Raw genomic sequence first — 23,388 nt, 5'->3', positions numbered from 1 at the left:
CATTGGAGCAAACAACTCTGAGCTTAAGCCTCAATTAATTTCTCTAATGCAACAGAATTGCAAATTTCATGGACTTCCATTGGAAGATCCTCATCAGTTCTTAGCTGAGTTCTTGCAAATCTGTGACACTGTCAAGACCAATGGGGTTGACCCTGAAGTCTACAGACTTATGCTCTTTCCTTTGCTGTAAGAGACAGAGCTAGAACATGGTTGGATTCACAACCTAAGGAAAGCCTGAACTCTTGGGAAAAGCTATTCAATGCCTTCTTGGCAAAGTTCTTTCCACCTCAAAAATTGAGTAAGCTTAGAGTGGAAGTCTAAACCTTTAGACAGAAGGATGGTGAGTCCCTCTATGAAGCTTAGGATAGATACAAGCAATTGATCAGAAGGTGCCCTTCTGACATGCTTTCAGAATGGAGCATCATAGGAATCTTCTATGATGGTATGTCTGAACTAACCAAGATGTCATTGGATAGCTCTGCTGGAGGATCTCTTCATCTGAAGAAGATGCCTGCAGAAGCTCAAGAACTCATTGAAATGGTTGCAAATAACCAATTCATGTACACCTCTAAAAGGAATCCTGTGAATAATGGGTCAACTCAGAAGAAAGGAGTTCTTGAGATTGATACTCTGAATGCCATATTGGCTCAGAATAAAATATTGACCCAACAAGTCAATATGATTTCTCAGAGTCTGTCTGAAATGCAAGCAGCAACAGGCAGTACTAAGGAAGCTTCCTCTGAAGAAGAAGCTTATGATCCTGAGAACCCAGCAATGGAAGAAGTGAATTACATGGGGGAATCCTATGGAAACACCTACAATCCTTTATGGAGAAATCATCCAAATCTCTCATGGAAGGATCAACAGAGACCTCAACAAGGTTTCAACAACAACAATGGTAGAGGAAATAAGTTTAGCAATGGCAAGCCTTTTCCATCATCTTCTCAGCAACAGACAGAGAATTCTAAGCAGAACCCCTCTGACTTAACAACCATTGTCTCTGATCTAATCAAAACCACTCAAAGTTTCATGACTAAAACAAGGTCCTCCATTAGAAATTTGGAGGCACAATTGGGTCAGCTGAGTAAGAAAATTAATGAACTCCCTCCTAGCACTCTCCCAAGCAATACAGAAGAGAATCCAAAAAGAGAGTGCAAGGCCATAACCACATCTCACATGGTCGAACATGGAGAGGAGGAAGAGGCAGTGATTCCCACTGAGGAAGACCTCAATGGACGCCCACTGACCTCCATGGAGTTCCCTAATGAGAAACCATGGGAATCTGAGGCTCATTCTGAGACCATAGAGATTCCATTGAATTTACTTCTGCCTTTCATAAGCTCTGATGAGTATTCTTCCTCTGAAGAGGATGAAGATGTCACTGAAGAGCAAGTTGCTAAGTACCTTGGAGCAATCATGAAGCTAAATGCCAAGTAATTTGGTAATGAGACTTGGGAGAATGAACCTCCATTGCTCATCAAAGAACTGGATGACTTGACTAGACAGAGATTACCTCAAAAGAGACAGGACCCTGGAAAGTTCTCAATCCCTTGTACCATAGGCACCATGACCTGTGAGAAGGCTCTGTGTGACCTAGGGTCAAGCATAAACCTTATGCCTCTCTCTGTAATGGAGAAGCTAGGGATTATTGAGGTACAAGTGCAAGAATCTCACTAGAGATGGCAGATAATTCAAAGAAACAAGCTTATGGACTTGTAGAAGATGTCTTGGTAAAGGTTGAAGACCATTACATCCCTGCTAATTTTATAGTCCTAGAGACTGGGAAGTGTATGGATGAATCCATCATCCTTGGCAGACCCTTCCTAGCCACAGCAAAAGCTGTGATTGATGTTGACAGAGGAGAATTGATCATTCAAGTGAATGGAGACTCCCTTGTGTTTAAAGCTCAAGGATATCCCTCTGTCACCATGGAGAGGAAGCACGAAGAGCTTCTCTCAATACAGAGTCAAACAGAGTCCCCACAGTCAAACTCTAAGTTTGGTGTTGGGAGGCCACAACCAAACTTTAAGTTTGGTGTTGAACCCCCACATTCAAACTCTAAGTTTGGTGTTGGGAGGTTCCAACATTGCTCTGAACATCTGTGAGGCTCCATGAGAGCCAGTGTCAAGCTATTGACATTAAAGAAGCGCTTGTTGGGAGGCAACCCAATCTTTACTTATCTATGTTAAATTTCTATTTTCTATTGTTATTTTATGTTTTCTGTAGGTTGATGATCATGTGAAGTCACAAAAACAATTGAAAAAGAAAAAACAGAAGGAAAAATAGAATGAAAAACAAAACACCCTGGAGGAGATAGTTACTGGCGTTTAAACGCCAGTAAAGGTAGCAGAATGGGCGTTAAACGCCCAGTCTGGCACCATTCTAGGCGTTTAACGCCAGAAAAGGGCACCAGACTGGCGTTTAACGCCAGGAATGGGCAAGAAGCTGGCGTTAAATGCCAGAAATGGGTAGCAGCCTGGCGTTTAACGCCAGGATTGGCAGAAAGGGGCGTTTTGCACGCTACTTGGTGCAGAGATGAGATATCCTTGACACCTCAGGATCTGTGGACCCCACAGGATCCCCACCTACCCCACCACTCTCTTTCTTCTTCACCCATTCACCAATCACCTCAATACCTCTTCCCCCAAAACCCCTCACCTATCAAATCCCACCATTCTCTTCACCACTCACATCCATCCTTCATAAAACCCCACTTACCTCACCATTCAAATTCAAACCACTTTCCCTCCCAAACCCACCCTCTATGGCCGAACCATACACACCCCTCTCACTCCTATATAAACCCATCTTCACTCCTTCATTTTCACACAACCTAAACAACACTTCTCCCCCTTGGCCGAAACACAAATCCCCCTCCATCTCCTCTATTTCTTCTTCTTCTACTCCCTTCTTTCTTCTTTTGCTTGAGGACGAGCAACCTTCTAAGTTTGGTGTGGTAAAAGCTAAAGCTTTTTTTTTATAACCATTTATGGCACCAAAGGCCGGAAAAACCTCTAGAAAGAGGAAAGGGAAGGCAAAAGCTTCCACCTCTGAGTCATGGAAGATGGAGAGATTCCTCTCAAGGGTGCATCAAGACCACTTCTATGAAGTTGTAGCCAAGAAGAAGGTGATCCCTGAGGTCCCTTTTAAGCTCAAAAAGGGCGAATATCTGGAGATCCGACAAGGGATCCCACTCATGGACAAGAGCATGAGGAAACTCCTCATCATGAAATCCCTGAGATACCTCAAGGGACACATTTTCCTCCACAAAACTATTGGGAGCAAATCAACACCTCCCTAGGAGAATTAAGTTCCAACATGGGACAACTAAGGGTGGAGCACCAAGAGCATTCCATCCTCCTCCATGAAATTAGAGAAGACCAAATAACCATGAGAGAGGAGCAACAAAGGGAAGGAAGAGACATTGAGGAGCTCAAGCACTCCATAAGATCTTCAAGAGGAAGAACAAGCCGCCATCACTAAGGTGGACCCGTTCTTTAATTTCCTTGTTCTTTATTTTCCTGTTTTTCGAATTTTTATGCTTATGTTATTTATGTTTGTGTCTTTATTACATGATTATTAGTGTCTAAGTGTCTATGCCTTAAAGCTATGAAAATGAATCCATCACCTTTCTTAAATGAAAAAATGTTTTTAATTGAAAAAGAAAAAGAAGTGCATGAATTTCAAATTTTAAAACAGTTTAATTATTTTCATGTGGTGGCAATACTATTGTTTTTCTGAATGAATGCTTGAACAGTGCATATTTTTGAATTTGATTGTTTATGAATGTTAAAATTGTTGGCTCTTGAAAGAATGATGGGAAAAGGAAAAATGTTATTTGATAATCTGAAAAATCATAAAATTGATTCTTGAAGCAAGAAAAAGTAGTGAAAAGCTTGCAGAAAAAAAAAGAAAAGAAAAAAAAAGCAAGCAGAAAAAGCCAATACCCCTTTAAACCAAAAGGAAAGGGTGATAAAAAAGATCCAAGGCTTTGAGCATCAGTGGATAGGAGGGCCCACAGGAATAAAATCCTGGCCTAAGCGGCTAAACCAAGCTGTCCTTAACCATGTGCTTGTGGCGTGAAGGTGTCAAGTGAAAACTTGAGACTGAGCGGTTAAAGTCGAGGTCCAAAGCAAAAAGAAGAGTGTGCTTAAGAACCCTGGACACCTCTAATTGGGGACTCTAGCAAAGCTGAGTCACAATCTGAAAAGGTTCACCCAGTTATGTGTCTGTGGCATTTATATATCCGGTGGTAATACTGGGAAACAAAGTGCTTAGGGTCACGGCCAAGACTCATAAAGTAGCTGTGTTCAAGAATCAACATACTTAACTAGGAGAGTCAATAACACTATCTGGATTCTGAGTTCCTATAGATGCCAATCATTTTGAACTTCAAGGAATAAAGTGAGATGTCAAAACTGTTCAGAAGCAAGAAGCTAAAAGCCCCGCTCATCTAATTAATACTGATCTTCATAGATGTTTTTGGAATTCATTGTATATTCTCTTCTTTTTATCCTATTTTATTTTCAGTTGCTTGGGGACAAGCAACAATTTAAGTTTGGTGTTGTGATGAGCGGATAATTTATACGCTTTTTGGCATTATTTTTAGTATGTTTTTAGTATATTTTAATTAGTTTTTATTATATTTTTATTAGTTTTTAAATAAAAATCACTCTTCTAGACTTTACTATGAGTTTGTGTGTTTTTCTGTGATTTCAGGTATTTTCTGGCTGAAATTGAGGGACCTGAGCAAAAATCTGATTCAGAGGATGAAAAAGGACTGCAGATGCTGTTGGATTCTGACCTCCCTGCACTCAAAGTGGATTTTCTGGAGCTACAGAAGCCCAATTGGCACGCTTTCAATTGCGTTGAAAAGTATACTTCCTGGGCTTTCCAGAAATATATAATAGTCCATACTTTTCCCAATATTTGATGGCCCAAATAGGCGTTCCAAGTCAGCTCAATAATTCTGGCGTTTAACTCCAAAACTGGCACAAAAGCTGGTGTTAAACGCCCAAACTGGCACAAAAGCTGGCGTTTAACTCCAAGAAAAGTCTCTACACGAAAATGCTTCAAAGCTCAGCCCAAGCACACACCAAGTGGGCCCGGAAGAAGATTTATGCATTAATTACTGATTTCTGTAAACCCAAGGCTACTAGTTTTCTATAAATAGGACCTTTTGCTATTGTATTTTCAGACAATCGGGGGGAATTAACTTTTGATACACTTGATATACTTTGATAGACCTTTTCACGTTTGGGGGCTAGCCTCACAGCCATGCCTAGACCTTTTTCTTATGTATTCTCAACGGTGGAGTTTCTAGACACCATAGATTAAGGTGTGGAGCTCTGCTGTTCTTCATGAATTAATATAAAGTACTATTGTTTTTCTATTCAACTCAAGTCTATTTCTTCTCCAAGATATTCATTCTTTCTTCAACTTGATAAATGTGATGATCCGTGACACTCATCATCATTCTCACCTATGAACATGTGCCTGACAACCACCTCTGTTCTACTAGCAATGGCTTGAATGCGTATCTCTTGGGTTTCTAATCTAAGATTGGAACCTTCGTGGTATAGGCTAGAATTATTGGCAGCCATTCATGAGATCCAGAAAGTCTAAACCTTGTCTGTGGTATTCCGAGTAGGATCTGGGAAGGGATGACTGTGACGAGCTTCAAACTCGCGATTGTGGGGCGTGTGACAGACGCAAAAGGATCAATGGATCCTATTCCGACATGATCGAGAACCGACAGCTGATTAGCCAATGTTGTGACAGAGCATCAGGACCATTTTCACTGAGAGGACGGGATGTAGCCATTGACAACGTTGATGCCGAACATAAAGCTTGCCATGGAAAAGAGTATGAATGATTGGAAGAAGGCAATAGGAAAGCAGAGGTTCAAGGGGAACAAAGCATCTTCATACGCTTATCTGAAATCCACCAATGAATTGCATAAGTATCTCTATCTTTATTTTATGTTTATTTTCATCACCTTAAACTCCATAACCATTTGAATCTACCTGACTGAGATTTACAAGATGACCATAGCTTGCTTCAAGCCGACAATCTCCGTGGGATCGACCCTTACTCACGTAAGGTTTATTACTTGGACGACCCAGTGCACTTGCTGGTTAGTTGTGCGGAATTGTGACAAACTGTGATTCACGTTTGAGAGCACCAAGTCTTTGGCGCCATTTTTGATGATCACAATTTCGTGCACCAAATAACAAATAAACTTCTCTAATGGTTGGGTTGCCTCCCAGCAAGCGCTTCTTTATTGTCTTTAGCTGGACCTTACTGAGCTTTAATCTAGTCTTAACTTTGAACATTCTTGCTCAATATTGCCTTCAATAAAATGCTTGACTCTCTGTCCATTAACAATGAGCCTCTTATTAGAATCAATATCTTGAAGCTCTATATAGCCATATAGTGACACACTTGTAATCACATATGGTCCCTTCCACCGGGATTTCAGTTTCCCGGGAAACAATCTGAGTCTAGAGTTGAACAGCAGAACCTTCTGTCCTGGCTCAAAGACTTTGGATGACAGTTTCTTGTCATGCCACCTTTTTTCTTTTTCCTTGTAAATTTTTGCATTTTCAAAAGCATTGAGTCTGAATTTCTCTAGCTCATTCAACTGTAGCAATCTTTTCTCTCCAGCTAACTTAGCATCAAGATTTAGGAATCTAGTTGCCCAGTAGGCCTTGTGTTCCAGTTCCACTAGCAAATGGCATGCTTTCCCATACACAAGTTAGTATGGAGAGGTCCCTATGGGAGTCTTGAATGCTGTTCTGTATGCCCACAGAGCATCATCCAGACTTCTTGCCCAATGCCTTCTGCGGTTATTCACAGTCTGTTCCAGGATTCTTTTAAGTTCTCTATTTGAGACTTCAGCCTGCCCATTTGTCTATGGATGATACGGAGTCGCCACTTTGTGGTTAATTCCATATCGGACCAGAGCGGAGTCAAGCTGTTTATTACAGAAATGAGTGCCCCATCACTGATCAGTATCCTAGGGACACCGAACCTGCTGAAGATATGCTTCTGAAGGAACTTCATCACTGTTTTAGTATCATTGGTGGGTGTTGCAATTGCCTCCACCCACTGAGATACATAATCTACTGCCACCAGGACATAAGTGTTTGAGTATGATGGTGGGAAAGGCCCCATGAAGTCAATACCCCATACATCAAACAACTCAATCTCTAAGATCCCTTGTTGAGGCATGGCATAACTGTGAGGCAGATTGCCAGCTCTTTGGCAACTATCACAGTTACGTACAAACTCTCGGGAGTCTCTGTAAATGGTAGGCCAGTGAAAGCCACATTAGAGGACTCTTGTGGATGTTTGCTCACTTCCAAAATAGCCTCTATATTGTGATCCATGGCAATGCCATAAGATCTTCTGTGCCTCTTCCTTGGGCATACATCTATGGATTATTCCGTCTGCACATCTCTTAAAGAGATATGGTTCATCCCATAAGTAGTACTTTGCATCAGAAATCAATTTCTTTATTTGCTGCTTGCTGTACTCTTTGGGTATAAATCTTACAGCCTTATAGTTTGCAATGTCTACAAACCATGGTGTTTCCTGAATGGTAAATAGTTGCTCATCTGGAAAGGTTTCAGAGATCTCAATAGATGGGGAGGACGCCCCTTCTACTGGTTCTATCCGGGATAGATGATCAGCTACTTGGTTCTCTGTCCCTTTTCTGTCTCTTATTTCTATATCAAACTCTTGCAAAAGCAACACCCATCTTATGAGCCTGGTTTTTGAATCCTGCTTTGTGAGTAGATATTTAAGAGCAGCATGGTCAGTGTACACAATCACTTTTGATCCTACTAAGTATGATCTAAACTTGTCAATAGCATAAACCACTGCAAGCAGCTCTTTTTCTGTGGTTGTGTAATTTTTCTGTGTGTCATTTAGAACATGGCTGGCATAGTAAATGTGTGTCATTTGGAGAAGCCTTCTTAAAGCGGTTACCATCAGCACTTGCAGGTGTCTGATCCCTCATTGGCATTTGAACGCCAGGCTTGGTGGCTGGATGGACGTTTAACGCCAGATTTCCTCCCCTTTCTATCATTTGAACGCCAGAACTGGACATAGACTGGGCGTTTAACGCCAGTTTTTCACCCTTTTCTGGTGTTTGTACGCTAGAACTGGGCATCCACTGGGCATTTAATGCCAGTTTTTCACCCTTTTCTGGCGTTTGAATGCCAGATTTATTCCTCTCTGGGCTTTTACTGTCTTCAGAGGGATTTTGGGTAGCAGGTTGCTCATTCTCTGTCAGCTGTTCTTTTCTTGGCTTTCTGCTGCTTTGAGTTGAGGTCTTTAATGTTTTTCCACTTTTTAATTGAACTGCTTGGCACTCTTCTGTTATTTGTTTTGATAACTACTGTTTTGTCTGATTTAATTGTGATTCCATATCCTTATTAGCATTTTTGGTTTCTTGTAGCATCTCCTTAAATTCTGCTAACTACCTTGTTATAGAAGATAGTTGCTGATTGAGTTCAGCAACTTGTTCCTGAGGACTAAAATCAGTTGATACTGCCTTAGCTTCTTCTTTCATAGAGGACTCACTACTTATGTACAGATGCTGATTTCTAGCAACTGTATCGATAAGCTCTTGAGCTTCTTCAATTGTCTTTCTCATGTGTATAGATCCACCAGCTGAGTGATCTAGAGATATCTGAGCTTCTTCCGTAAGCCCATAGTAAAAGATGTCTAACTGCACCCACTCTGAAAACATTTCAGAGGGGCATTTCCTTAGCATCCCCCTGTACCTCTCCCAGGCATTGTAAAGAGACTCATTATCCTCTTATTTAAAGCCTTGGATGTCCAGCCTTAGCTGTATCATCCTTTTTGGAGGGAAATATTGATTCAGGAATTTGTCTTACAACTGTTTCCATGTTCTTATACTTGCTGTGGGTTGGTTATTTAACCACCTCTTAGCTTGATCTTTTACAGCAAATGGAAATAGTAACAGCCTGTAGACATACTGATCCACTTCTTTATCACGTACTGTGTCAGCAATTTGTAAGAACTGTGCCAGAAACTCAGTAGGTTCTTCCTGTGGAAGATCGGAATACTGGAAATTTTGCTACACCATGATAATGAGCTGAGGATTTAACTCAAAACTGCTTGCTTTGATGGGAGGTATACAGATGCTACTCCCATATGCAGTCGTAATGGGGTTAGCATATGACCCCAGAGTCCTTTTAGACTGTTCATTTCCACTTAGGTCCATGATGGAGAAAAGGGAATTGATGTGAATTGCAAATAAAATATGTTTTATTTTTATTTTATTTAATTAAAAGCAAACCGAATAAATAAAAAAAGAAATAAGATAAAATAAAATAATTAGAAATTAAAATATAAATTTCAAAAACTAAAATAATTACTTAATTAAGAAGATTTGAAAAACTTTGGATATGATTTTTGAAAGGGATTTTGAATTTTGAAATTTCAAAACTAAGATAAGATAGAATAAAAATTTTCTAAAATAAAAATCTGAATTTTAAATGAAATTTTCGAAAATTCAATTAAATAAATATGAAATATATTTTTGAATTAAATGAGGAAAGAGAAAAATAATAAAATGACACCAAACTTAGAATTTCTGGATCAAAACAAAGAAGACAAACAGGAAAACTTTTAATATCAAGATGAACACTGAGAGCAACTTTTGAAAAAACATTTTTAAGAAAACAAAAACACAAAGGACACCAAACTTAAAAATTTTTATACTCTGAGCACTAATAATTCAAAAAAAAATGAAAGAGAAATAAACTTATGCAATTGACGCCAAACTTAAAATATAAAATTTAACTCAAACAGAAAACTAAATTATGAAGTTATGGGTTTTGAAAATTTTCGAAAATAATTTCGAAAAATAAAATAAGGATTTTAAAATTTTAACCAAAAACAATAATAGAAGACTCTAAACCAAAAAGAAAATTTTTTCCTAATCTAAGCAACAAAATAAACCGTCAGTTGTCCAAACTCGAACAATCCCCGGCAACGGCGCCAAAAACTTGGTGCACGAAATCACAATCACACTTTTGCAATTTCGCACAACTAACCAGCAAGTGCACTGGGTCGTCCAAGTAATACCTTACGTTAGAAAGGGTCGATCCCACGGAGATTGTCAGCTTGAAGCAAGCTATGGTTATCTTGTAGCTCTTAGTCAGGATAGCAACAGTAATTCTTAGTTTTAATTGAAATAAGTAAAAGAACATGGATTAAATGATACTTGTTATGCAGTAGTGGAGAACAGGTTGAGGTTTTGGAGAAGCTCTGTCTTCTGAATTTCTGCTTTCCTACTGTCTTCTTCTTCACGCACGCAGGTCTCCTTCCATGGCAAGCTGTATGTTTGTGGATCACCGTTATCAATGGCTACCAGCCGTCCTCTCAGTGAAAAGGGTCCATGTACATGGCTAATCATCTGTCGGTTCTCACTAATGTTGGAATAGGATCCATTGATCCTTTTGCACACTGTCATTGCGCCCAGTATTCATGAGTTTGAAGCTCATCACAGTCATCCCTTCTCGGATCCTACTCAGAATACCACAGACAAGATTTAGACTTTCCGAATCTCAGGAATACTGCCAATTAATTCTAGCATATACCACGAAAACTCTAATCTCACGGATTTGAATGCTCTGTTATCAGGAGAGGCAGTCAAACTCGTGAACCAAGAACCCAAGAGATATACATTCAATCTAAGGTAGAACGGAAGTGGTTGTCAGGCACACGTTCATAGGTTGAGAATGGTGATGAGTGTCACGGATCATCACATTCATCATGTTGAAGTGCGAATGAATATCTTAGAATAGAAACAAGCGTGATTGAATGAGAAACAGTAGTAATTGCATTAATCCATCGAGACACAGCAGAGCTCCTCACCCCCAACCATGGAGTTTAGAGACTCATGCCGTAGAAGATACAAAATTCATATGTAAAATGTCATAAGGTCCATAGTAAGTCTCTAATAGTAGTTTTTATACTAAACTAGTGACCTGGGTTTACAGAAAATGAGTAAACTAAGATAGATAGTGCAGAAATCCACTTTTGGGGCCCACTTGGGGTGTGTTTGGGCTGAGCATTAAAGCTTTCATGTGCATAGGCTGCTCCTGGCGTTTAACTCCAGCTTTTGTGCCAGTTTTGGCGTTTAACTCCAACTTTTATGCCAGTTCTGGCGTTTAATGCCAGAATAGGGTAGAAACTTGGCGTTAAACGCCAGTTTGCATGATCTCAACTCGGGCAAAGTATGGACTATTATATATTTCTGGAAAGCCCAGGATGTCTACTTTCCAACGCAATTGAGAGCGTGCCAATTGGGCTTCTGTAGCTCCAGAAAATACATTTCGAGTGCAGAGAGGTCAGAATCCAACAACATCTGCAGTCCTTTTTCATCCTCTGAATCAGATTTTTGCTCAGGTCCCTCAATTTCAGCCAGAAAATACCTGAAATCACAGAAAAATACACAAACTCATAGTAAAGTCTAGAAATATGACTTTTGCATAAAAACTAATAAAAATGTGCAAAAAAATTAGCTAGATCCTACTAAAAACTATATGAAAATACCCCCAAAAAGTGTATAAAATATCCGCTCATCATTAGTGCCACTAACGTGGGCATTAATGTGGAGAATGAAGGGGAGCCAACGCTAGTGCCACTAACATTGTCACTAACATTGGAAATGGCCTAAGATACCCACGTTAATGCCACTAACTTGGGTATTAACGTGGAGCAGGGAGAGAAGAGCCAACATTAGTGACACTAACTTTGTCAATAACGTTGGAATTGGCCAAGAAGCCCACGTTAGTGCCTGGTAAGGTTAGTACCATTAATGTTATCAAAGGTTAGAAAAGGCTACGTTAGTGATCACGTTAGTGTAACTAACGTTGGGGTTAACGTAGCTCAAGAGGGTTGGGACGTTAGTGACAAAGTTAGTGTCACTAACGTCTTCAAACCAGAATTTATACTTAACGTTAACCACACTAATGCCTTGACTAACGTGAATCATACTTGACTCAACTTATTTCATGCAAGCTTAGCTAAGCCCGTTGAGATTGTAACTGCTTCAACTATGCTTAAAGGCCCACATCCAAAGACTTGCAGACTCAACTGAATATCAGAGAAGTAGTATATATATAGAGGTAGTTTTGAACTAGAAAGGGAATTAGGACCTGGGGATCCAGGATTGTAAACACTCGGTATTTTACTTTCTCTGTAATTTAGTTTTACTTTTAATGTACTTTTCATTTTCATTTTCCATTCCCAGAGCTACGAACAACTAAACCCCTTTCATTGGATTAGGGAGCTCTGTTATAATTCAATGGATCGATAATAGTTTTCACTCTTCTTCTACTTTCTTTAAGTTTCTGCACTTTACATTTTGGCATTTAATTTCAGCTATTTACATTTTGTGTCATTTACTTTTTTCGCTGTTTAGTTTTCTTCAATTCTCAAACTAATTTGTGCTTAGTTCAACTAGAATACTCCTCTAATTAAAGTTGCTCAACCAATCAATCCCTGTGGGATTCGACCTTACTCTATTGTGAGTTTTTACTTGATGATAATTTAGTATACTTGCCGAAGGGAATTTTGTAGAGATACAAGATTCTTAGCATCAAGTTTATGGCGCCATTGCCAGGGATTGATTTTGCATTGACAATAATTAAATTAGAGGATAACTAGGTTGAGCAATTTCTTTTCCTTTGTTGAATTGTTTTGTTTTTGTTATTTTACTTTCAGTCTCAGCACTTTTACTTTTATTTTATTGCTTATTTACATTTCTGCATAACTAATCCACTAACTATTTGATAAATTGCACCACTCACACTAACCATAATCTTAACAACAGTGATTCCTTCACTTTTCTCTTGCTTGTGTGATTTGCTGATTGTATGACAGGTAGAAGAAGAGGAGCTTCAACCTCCTTTGAATATAAACCTGAGAGGAACTTCCTTAGACTAAGGAGTGAAGCAAGAGGAAAGAAGGTTACTAGTGCAGAGGAAGAAGAAGAAGACTTGGATATGAATATAGAGGATGATATGGAGAACCATCATGAGGAAGAGGTGCATAATCATGTTATAGAGGGTGTAGCTAATCATGCTAGGCATGAGAGAAGAGTTTTAGGCTCTAACATCAACCCAAACCCAGGAAATTGCGGAAGTAGCATCCTAAAACCAACCATTCATGCCAACAACTTTGAGTTAAAGCCTCAACTCATCACCCTTGTTCAAAACCATTGTTCATTTGGAAGTAGTGCCCAAGAAGACCCCAACCAACATCTAACCACATTTGTTAGAATATGTGACACAGTGAAATCTAATGGTGTCCATTCTGACACCTACAAACTGCTTTTGTTTCCTTTTTCTCTCAGGGACAAGGCAGCAAAGTGGCTAGAATCCTTTCCTAAGGAAAGCTTGACAACTTGGGAGGAGGTGGTGAACAAATTCTTGGCAAGATTCTACCCTTCCCAAAGAGTTAAAAGGTTGAGGGCTGAGGTACAAACATTCAGACAACAAGATGGTGAAACTCTCTAAGAAAATGCCCCCCGGACATGTTCAATGAATGGGTGCAGTTGCACATTTTCTATGAAGGTTTGTCACAAGAATCAAAGAAGGCTTTAGACCACTCTTCAGGAGGCTCTCTCAACAAGAAGAAGATAATTGATGAGGCCATTAACATCATAAAAACTATGGCCAACAATGAATACTTATATTCCTCTGATAGAAACTCAAACAGAGGGTTGATGGAGTTGAATCACATGCATGTATTGCTGGCTCAAAATTAGCTGATTACCAAACAATTGGCTGATCTCACCAAACAGATGGAGAGGAACCAAGTTGCAGCAGTCCAGATCCAACCACCAGCTCAAGAAAGGGTGAATGCAAAGGAAGAAGGTGATTGGGAGCAAGCCAATTATGTTGAAAACTCATCAAGAGAACCCTATGATCCATATTCCAAAACCTATAATCCTGGCTGGAAGAACCACGCAAACTTTTGGTGGGAAAACCAACCAAACCATAGCCAAGATCATAGACCTTACAACTCCAACCATTACAACAACTCCACCTACCAACAACCCAACCAAAGACCATATCAAGCCACACAAAGCACTTCTTCCCAGCCACCATATCAAACCCAAAATAACCAGTCTCAACCTCCATTTCCAACTCACCATTTGAGGATAGATTATCCTGGATTGAAGCATTGCTTGAAAATCTTTGCAAGGAGGTTCAAGACAATAGAACATTCAAGGATGAAGTAAGGTCTAGTATGAAAAGTCGAGGAGAAACATGATGAGTCCATATTTAATGGTATATTTTGACTCAATATAGATGGATTCTAGCACATGACCTCACACTTAAGCACCAAAATAGCATACTTTTGTGTTTTGTCCCTAATTTGATCCTAAATGTGAAAACATACAATTTTGTACTTTAATAGAGCAATTTAAGCCCACCTTTGTGTCATTCGATGCCGTGATCTAATTTGTGAGTGATTTCAGGTCATTTAAGCAAGAATGGATGGCCAAAAGTGGAAGAAAGCATGTACAAAGGAGAAAACATGAAGAAAACAAGGAAAAGCACACACAACAAAGTGTGCGTGCGCACAGCCCTGCATGTGCGCGCACAAGCAAGAATTTCCATGTGTGCGTACGCACAAGTCAATTTTCAGCCGCATGTGCGGACGCACACGTCTATGCATCCACACAGATCCCTGCACGTGATTTCACTAATAAGGCATGTGCTACACGAATTTGGAGGCCTCTTGGCCCATTTTGGAAGGCTGAAATGCTATTTTGGAGTGCTATATGAAGAAGAATCATCACTTATGAAGGGGGCCTCACTTAGATAGTTTGAGAGAGTAATTAGGAGTAGGAGTAGGAGTAGTATAGCATTTCTCTCTTAGGGTTTAATTTCCATTTCCATTTTTGCATTTTATAGCAAGCTTTGATTTTAGATTTTGCTTCTTTAATTGTATGTACTCTCAATTTCCACTTGAATTAAAGCACCTTTACTTTCATTTCCTTTTGGTTCAAGTTACTTTGTTCATATTGCAATTTTGTGTTTCTTGAAGTTTTGATTGATGAATTTTATATTTCATGCTTCCTTTATGTTTGACAGCTTGTTTATGTTTGGTTTTGTTGATAGTTGGTTATAGTTTTCCATTTTACTTTGCAATTTTTCATGTTTTACTTTTATGCATACAAGGTGTTTGTGAAAATGCCAACTCTAGATTTTGAGTAGATTTTCCCATCTTGGCTTGTGGTTTGAGTTCCTAGGATACTAGATTCATAATGTCCGACATTTAGTGGTAATTCTTGGGTAGTTAGTTGACTCTTGTTTCTATTGACGCTAGCCTCTTATCAACTAGTTTGGTATGTTAGTTAGGACTTATGGATTAAGGTCAATTATGCTTGCTTGACTTACTCCTCGATGGTTGGGGTTGACTAGGCGAGATTGACTCATCATAATTACCATAGTTGTGGTTATGGCGATGATAGGATTCCTTGGACACTCATTCCCAAGTCAAGGTTCTTTATTTCATCTATAGCATTTTCATTAAGTTTTGGTCTTATTTCTCTTTACTTGCATTTACATCAATTTTGAACATTGCTTAGTTTTTTTTAATCTTTAGTTCTTTGATTGCACAAAGCCCCTTTTGCCCCTCTTGACAACCGAAAGAGAAACATTTCATTTGCATTTCTATGGAGAATGAACCAAGGTTTAATTACTCTCGGTTATATTTTGTATTGAATTGGAATATTTGATTTTGGTGTTAATTGGTCTAGACTATACATTCAACGATGGAATCCTATTTTTGTAGAAATCTAGATCGACGATAAATGCCTAACGTCAAATTTGGCGCCGTTGCCGGGGAATGCAAACGGTGTTATATCTTTTGGTTGTTGTAAATATGTTAATAGTGTAAATAGCTTTTTTTAGTTATTTGGTTGGTTTTATTAGTAGGATGTTGTTTATATTTTCTATGACTTTTTCATACCATCACCATAATGCACCCTAATGGAACCCAGAAACTTACCTTTATAATCACCAATCTTACACACCATCCCCTCACTACATACAAACCCAAAACCTTTACCCTCATGAGTTTAATTGTCAACCATCATCACCTCAATTCTCATCTTCATATATGGATCAAGCCACACAAGAAGTACTTTTGATGCTCATTCAAGAACAACAAGAGTTCCAGAAGAAGCAAGAGCACGTCATGTCTACCTTAGCAAAAGCTTTGGGTCATTTAGCTTCATTGCGTTCATGCCACAAGGAAGAAATTCTAGTGGATGAATGTGTAGAACCGAGTGAAAAGTGTGGAGTGAAAGAAGAATTGAAAAATCAAGAAGAAGATGTCAAGTCACTACATGAAGTGCAAAGGGAGATAAATGAAGAGTGGGTAGGAATTGATCAAGAGGATTCCATCATTCAAGATTTTTTGTCCAACTTAGGTAATTCCTCCTATGACCTTCATAGGCCTCCATTATCAGATTCGGAAGTAGATGTTGATGTGGACTTCGCACGACCAATTTTTGACTTGACTGATGATGAAGAAGATTTAAATGAGGTTGAGGAAGATTCTATTCACCAAGAGGTGAGGATAGTTAAGCAAGAACGAACTGAGCGGGTGAAGACTTCTCTAACAAGATTTCTAGGCCCACACTAATATGCCGTTTTAAAAACGGATGGTCAACTTCGAATCTTTCTTGGAGTAGTGGATGGTGAAGAGAAGAATGTTGATTGGCCAAGAAATAAGAAGTTCATCAAAGGAGCCAACTTAGCATTTGGAGCTCAATTATGGTGCAAGAGTCAATATAGTGGATTCCGGGGAGTGCACAAGTATATCAACGGTGATAGAGAAACTCAAGTATGGGATCCAGGCATATGTTTCAAGAATCAATACTTGAGGATCCTAGTTGCTAGCTTGAAATCTCTTAAGGGTTTGACACAATTCATTTGGGACCCCGGAGGTCGAATCAATAGCAAACTTGGTTGGAGATTCAAGGAGGAGTGGAAGCATAAGCCTCTCTAACAAGGATCTCCTCACCAAGTCTAACTTAAGACTATAAACTAAAGCGCTAAGTGGGAGACACCCCACCATGGTAATATCCTTCTAACTTTCTCTCTTTTACTTTTTGATGTTTGTTGGGTAATTTGAGTAGAATAATGTGTTTATGGAGTTTTATGATGTTTTGGGACTTGAAAACCTGTTTTGGATGTCAAAATTGATGCCTTAGAGGCAGAATTTTTGTTGCAGGAGCAGAGACCTATGCGTCCACACAGCCTTGTGCGTCCACACAGTTCCCCTGTTTTTCAGTTTTTGTGCGTCCGCACACCATCGTGCACACGCACAACCGCCAATACTCCCTCTGTTCGCAGCATGCGCACGGCTTGTGAGTGTGCATGCCACCTTCTTTTTCCCTTCTATGTGACCGCACACCATGCGTGCGGCTGTACACGTCCCCTTTTCAGAAAAAAAGCCTCTTGTGCGAGCGCGTCACTCTGTGCGCTCGCACAGCTTGAACAATACCCCGTGGCCGCAGCGCACGCACAGGCTGTGCATGTGCACCCACCCCCCTTCCCTCTCCCGTGCGCTCGCACACCCTCCTGTGCGGCCGCACAGGACGCGTTTCACCTTCTGCCCGCAGCGTCCGCATGACCTGGTGCACATGCACACCCCCTTCTTTCTCCCTGTGTGCGTCCGCATACGAGCTTGTGCGTCCACACAGGTCACTTTTCAAACATTAATTCGAAAGAAAGGGGACTCGCGCTTCAATTCCTTAACCTCCTCCAACCCTTTCTTCTTCTCTCTGAGACCACTCAACCCTTCTCCTTCACACCATTACCCCCTCCCTCCGCGACCAGCCACCTCCGCGACCACCGCATCGCCGTCGCCTCTCTTTCTCTCTCTCCTTCTTTCTTTTTCTTCTTCTCCTCTGTTCTACACTTCCCCTTCTCTCTTTCTTCCCTGTCTCTACCTCCGTGCAAGTGCGCAGCCCTAGGCCACGCATCCTTGTTCTGGCAAGCAACTGCCAGCAACGGCAGACCCCTGTGCCGTTGCGCCCCACTCTGTCTCGCCCTCACCTTCCTTCAATCCTTCTTCTTCTACATTACAAGTTCCAGCCCTGTTTCCCTGCCCTGATTTCTAATTATCTGGATTGAAAGTGGATGTTGATACTAACTGAGCATTTTGGATTGCTTTCTGGACTGTGTAATTGATAAACCACTATTTTACGGTTTATCTTATGCTCAATTGAGTGGATTTTATCAATCTTTCATACACTTATTCATACTAATTGCATGGTTTTACATTTTCCTTCCTAATCTTGTGCTATGATTAAAAACATGCTTCTTTGGCCTTAATTTTGCTATGTTTAATCCCCTCTTATTACCATTCGATGCCTTGATATGTGTGTTAAGTAATTTCAGAGTTTATAGGGCAGGAATGGCTTAGAGGATGGAAAGGAAGCATGCAAAAGTGGAAGAAACACAAGAAATTGAAGGAACTGCTAAGCTGTCCAGCCTGACCTCCTGGTACTAAATCGACCATAACTTGAGCTACAAAGGTCCAAATGAAGCATTTCTAGTTGCGTTGGAAAGCTAACATCCGGGGCTTTGAAATGATATATAATTTGCCATAATTGCCACGCTATTAGGCGACACACATGCATGGATCACACGCACGCGTGACCTGGAGAAAATTCAATCTACGCGTATGCATGGACGACGCGTACGCGTGACAGTGCCGCGTGCTGGACGTATCGGAAATCGCTGGGGGCAATTTCTGAGCTATTTTTGACCTAGTTTTCGGCTTAGAAACCACAGATTAGAGGCTATAGAGTGGGGGAATCAAATCATTCATTCATCAATTCACAATTTAGGTTTTAGATGTAGTTTCTAGAGAGAGAGGCTCTCTCCTCTCTCTGGGTTTTAGGATTTCTCTTAGGTTAGGTTTACTTCTTCTCAATTGATACTTGATGCAAGAGAAAAGTCAAAGCATGGGTACATGACATGAAGAGCATGTTGCATCAAGCTTAATCAATAATTGACACAAACAAGATTATTGATAAGCATGATAGCATTTGGTCCCATCCTAACTCAATGATGATGAGGTACAAAAACAAGGGATCATGAGTCAGGAAGGACTAAAGCACTAATCTTGTGTGTAGAGTAAATATTACAATTAATGCCAAACAAGTCACAAAGCACCAAGAGTAACCAAGAAGTTTTCAACAATTGAGTAAGAGCTTTCAACATCATTATTAAAATAAGAAACTTAGGAAAGAAGATAAGAACAACCTATAAAAACAAAATTAAAATGCAATAAATGAAAATAAGCAAATGCAATAAAAGAAATTGGAAGAATATTTTTTTTACCAGTGCGGACGCGTCATGCACGCTTCCGCGCTGATGCGCAGTTAGCCAAAGGACTCGTACGCGCCAGGTGCGCGCACGCGTGGGTTGCAGGCACAGAATAGGCACAAACTGGGCATAACTCTCTGGAACATGTACCAAGAGGGCAGGTGGTGCTATCGGCGCGCACGCGCACAGCGTGCGTGCGCTCGCATTACGCAATTAGAGTTAAGGGCGCGTACGCGCCAGGTGCAAGCATGCGCGGGTGGTTTGTGCCTCAGGCATGGTGCTGGCACAGTGTAGGCGCAACTCTCGGGTCAATGTATGGGGGGATAAATTTTTGCATCCACGCGTACTCATACATGACGCGCCCGCGTGGATGGTTGAAAATGCTTGAGGCGCGCGTACGCGCGGGTTGGTGCTCTGTTGTTCAAAATTTTTCTATGTTTTGCACCAATCCAAGCATTCCAAACCTCTAAACAGCTACCCAAACACCATGAAACCTTATTTAACCTACTAAACTACCAATTATACTCAATAAACTCAACAAAATATGAAATTAAACTAATTACCAATATGTACAAAAGGGAAAAATGAAAAGAATTTACCATGGTGGGGTGTCTTCTACCTAGCACTTTTACTTATTGTCCTCAAGTTGGACTTATGGGGAGCTCCTCCCAAGGTGGCTTATGCTTGAAGCTATCCTTAAACATCCACCAATGCTTGAATCTCCAATAAGCTTTAGTCTTCAAAGATGATAATTCCAAGCCTTGATGGAGTTCCACACAAGCCATGTGCTCCCAAAATTGGTATTCATATATTTTCGGATCCCAAATCTTGTTTCTACACCCATCTTCAAATTGATCATCATGATTCCACTTGGGTGTCATGACCTTAGAATTCTCAGAGAAGTTTCCAAAACATTCTCCTAGACCCATGCAATTTGGTTCTACACCAACCATTGCTATTCAACTTTGAGCATGCAACCATTATGAACTTAAAGTGATGTTTCCAACCACTACACAACTCTCTCCTACTCTTAACTCCATAAAGAGGTCTAAGTTGACCATCATTTTCAATCAAACCATATTCAAGTGAGAAAGTAAAGATTAAGGATAAGAATTTTACCCACTTGAATGTTGTGTAGGATAGTGACTTAGGAAGGGGGACCTCCCCACACTTAGCCAATGCGAGGTCTACGCCCTTGTGCTCCTTCTTGACTACCTCCACCTTTTTACAATTTTCCTCAACTTCAACCTCTTTCTCTTGGTGGCTTGCTTCCAATTAAATTTCTTCTTCATTGCTCACCAAGGGTATGGGAGGTGAGGTATCTTCTTCTTCACTCTCTATGTCAAGCCCAACGGGAGAGGATTCAATTGTACATAAGAATTCATCAATGATTGAATCCATCTCTTGATCAACCTCTTCAAAGTTTTCCACCATGATATGCCTTGGAGGTTGTACACCCTCCTCAACATCAACATCAAGCATCTTGGAAGAGGGCTCTCTAATTCTATATTCCCATGGACTTCCAACATATCCTAGATCTTCAACCACTTCTTCCTTTTCAATTGTCTTAACTTCCTCCTCTTGTTGCACTCCTTGCTTCAACTCCTCTTCTTCACATTGAAGCTCTAAACTCACTCCCTCACTATGCTCCTTAATTGCTTCTCCACATTCGTCAATGGGAGTGCCTTGGTTGCTTAGGCTTAGTTGGGAGGATACCATGTTGATAACGGCTTCCGCTATGGTAGCTATCTTGGCTTCTAACTCCTTGAACTCCTTTTGGTTCTCTTCTTGCCTTCTAATGTAAGAAGTAACACATTGTTGGAGAGAATCATCCATTGGAGGTGGTGTGGAGGAAAGTTTCATAATTGGAAGTTGGTTCATCTTAGTAAGGGTAAGGAGGTGGTGTATATTGAGGTGGTTCTTGAGAGTAATTGTGTTGGAATGGTGGTGGTTCCATGTGTGGTTCATATGGTTCATAAGGTGGTTGGTATGGTGGATAAGAATTAGGGTCATAATGGGGTGTTTGGTGGTAGGGAGCTTGTGAGTAAGGTGGTTCAAAGTCATGTTGAGGGGGTGGTTCATAGGAATGTGGTGGTGGTTGTTGACAATTGCAATAAGGGTCACCACATCCATTAGATTGATATGCATTAGGATTAGAATTATACCCATAAGAAACCAGAGGGGGTTGTTGCCAAGAAGGGTGATCAATCCTTTGAGGCTCTCTCCACCTTTGATTGTTCTATCCTTGATGCATGTTACCATTGTAGTTCCCATTTCCTACAACATAATTTGAGCCAAACTCATAGCCAAAGTGAGGATGAGAATTTATAATAGTAAGTAAAAACAAAAGCTAACAAAATAAGCAACAAAGTCCTAAACTTAACAAAAACTAACAAACAAGCAAAAGACAAACATATTCACAATATTCACAATAGCCAATAATGTAACACCATCGCAACTCCCCAGCAACGGCGCCATTAATTTGATAGTGAGAATCGTTGTCGGTCTAGATTTTCTTCCTAAAGAAGGGAATTACTTCGTTGTAAGCATAGCTCCAAACCAACAAACAACTCTCACATCAAATTAAAACATGATTTTGTCACAAGTACAAACCCCAATGAAAATTAACCGGAGTATTTAGACTCCGGGTCGTCTCACAAGGAATTACAATGAAGTGATCAACTATTGGCTATGAAAATGCAAGGGGGTTTGATTTTATATTTTTGCAAGAAATTAAATGACAAGAAAAGTAAATTAAGCAAGTAACTGAAGAAGGCAATTAATAAAGAGAGACATTCATGGCAAGAATTGAGATCATAGGCTTTCTATCCTAGTCATGCAATGATTAATTCATCTTATTTAGTCAACTCCAACACATAGGGAGAAAGTCAAACAAGATTAATCAATCATACCACAATAATAAACAAGAATTTATCTTATTTCGTCATCTCCAACATTGGAAGAAGATATAGGTTATCTTCCATGAGAGAAAGTCAAACAAGACTAGTTAATCTCAAATCAAAAGTCCTAATCAACTCACTAATTGAATTAGCAAAAGATTAGCGTCATTGAAAATGATATTAACTAACAACTCTAGATCACCAACATAAGTTGGGTTTTCATGACTCAAGATTGCATAATTACTCTTTCCAAGCCAAAAATGCTCAAAATCTACTCTAAAGCCCAACCAAGCATTTTATTAAACACTTGGAAGGAATAAAAAGAAAGCATAATAAATGACAAAAAATAGTAAAATCTACCAACTACAAATTGCAAGGAAAGTAAATCAACAATTCAAATCATCAATTAAAAGAACATCAACATTAAATTTCATTAAATGTAAACAAGATCCAAGATAAGTATTCATAAACATAAAGAGACATAAAAGTAAAATTAACACAAAAACTAAGAAGAATAGAGTAGTAGGAACAAGAAATTGTAAAGAAAATAAGATGAGAACATGGAATTAAGCTTAGATCTAAGATGGATTAACCTAACCTAATTCTAGAGAGAAAAGGGAGCTTCTCTCTCTAGAAACTAACCTACATGATGCTATACTACCAAACAATTGCTCTCCCCTTTGCCCAAGCTTGACTTCTGCATGAAATAAAATCAGAAATGGGTTGGATTGGGCCCAAAATGAGCTGCAAAATCGCTGGGGGCGATTTCACTTTAGTCGGCCACGAGCAGCATCGGCACGCACTCGTACATGGGACGTGCACGCCCCTAAATGCGAAGCAACATATAGAAAATTTAATATCATTTCGAAGCCCCGGATATTAGTTTTCCAAAGCAACTAGAACTGCCTCATTTGGACCTTTGTAGCTCAAGTTATGGTCGATTGAGTGCGAAGAGGTCAGGCTTGACAACTTTACGGTTCCTTCATTTCTTCATGAATTCTCCCACTTTGCATGCTTTTCTCCTCACCTCTTCCATCCAATACTTGCCTTATGGACCTGAAATCACTCAACAAACATATCAAGGC

The 23,388-nt window shown here is 39.9% G+C and overlaps 1 non-coding gene across 1 annotated transcript; it reads right to left on the bottom strand.

The window, feature by feature from the left end:
* Positions 1-300: 300 nt before the first annotated feature.
* On the bottom strand, positions 301-408 carry LOC112768833 (small nucleolar RNA R71). The gene has a single exon (XR_003186217.1). It is a non-coding gene; the product is annotated as a small nucleolar RNA R71 (small nucleolar RNA).
* Between the last annotated feature and the right edge of the window lie 22,980 nt (positions 409-23,388).

Source organism: Arachis hypogaea, chromosome 17 (assembly GCF_003086295.3).
Source record: "Arachis hypogaea cultivar Tifrunner chromosome 17, arahy.Tifrunner.gnm2.J5K5, whole genome shotgun sequence".
Classification (NCBI taxonomy): Eukaryota; Viridiplantae; Streptophyta; class Magnoliopsida; order Fabales; family Fabaceae; genus Arachis; species Arachis hypogaea.
Note: the sequence above shows the minus strand (reverse complement) of the source record. Positions and strands in the feature narration are given on the sequence as shown.